Source organism: Triticum aestivum, chromosome 3D (assembly GCF_018294505.1).
Source record: "Triticum aestivum cultivar Chinese Spring chromosome 3D, IWGSC CS RefSeq v2.1, whole genome shotgun sequence".
Lineage (NCBI taxonomy): Eukaryota > Viridiplantae > Streptophyta > Magnoliopsida > Poales > Poaceae > Triticum > Triticum aestivum.
Genome location: NC_057802.1, coordinates 122,236,742 through 122,237,817, shown reverse-complemented (window position 1 = coordinate 122,237,817; position 1,076 = coordinate 122,236,742).

Genomic DNA, 1,076 nt, shown 5'->3' with positions numbered 1-1,076 from the left:
GTGGCGAATACAAAACGTCTTGAGTTGCGAGTCGGGGGGTGGAGTTGCAACTGGGGGAAACACAACAACATCTCAAGTTGCGACTCAGGGGTGGAGTAGCAACTGGGACAAATACAAAAATGTCTTGAGTCAGGGGTTGGAGTTGCAACTGGGGGAAACACAAACAACATCTCAGCTTGCAAACTCGGGGGGTGGAGTTGCAACTGGGAAGAAAGACAAAACATCTCGAGTTGCGAGTCGGGGGTGGAGTTGCAACTGGGGCGAATATAAAAACGTCTTGACTTGTGTAACGCCCCGGATCCGATGCGCTAGGTGTCACCCAGTTATTCATTGTCGTTGCCATGTCATTTGCTTGCGTGTTGCACTTTGTCATGTCATCATCTGCTTTTCATATCATGTCATCATGTGCATTGCATTTGCATACGTGTTCGTCTCATGCATCCGAGCATTTTTCCCGTTGTCCGTTTTGCAATCCGGCACTCCTATGTCACCCGGCGCCCCCTTTTGTCTCTTTTCGTGTGCGGGTATTAAACGTACTCGGAAAGGGTCGGTATTTGCCGAGTGGCCTTGGTATAGCACCGACAGACCGCCCGTCAAATTTCATCGCTTTCGGAGTCCGTTTGATAGCCCAACCGTTGAACTCATAGTGGTATCGTTGGCGGTACCTTCGTCAGACGTTTCGGTCTCCGTAACCGTCGCCGGGTCTCTCTCCCTCTCCTCTCCCACAGTCCAAGTCCAGCCCCTAGGCCCAGCCTACCCCTCATTGCGTCCGGAACCGTTCGATTTCGATCGGAGAGCTCCGAAACCCCTCCTAACCCTAATCCTAACCCCCCTTTCCCTATATAAACCCCTCCCTTGCCATTTTGGGCAGGCCCTAGCCTCCCCTAACCCCCAGCCGCAGCTATCCCCCCTCCTCCTCGGGATCTCCGCCGCCTCCCCCTCGTTTTCCGGCGCCGGCCACCTCCACCTCGCCACTTGGCAGCTCCCCATTGGCCAGCCGCCACCGCGCCACGCCCCTTCGGCCACTCCTAGGGCGCCACCTCAGCCGTCCCCGCGCTCCCAGCCAGTGCCCCGCC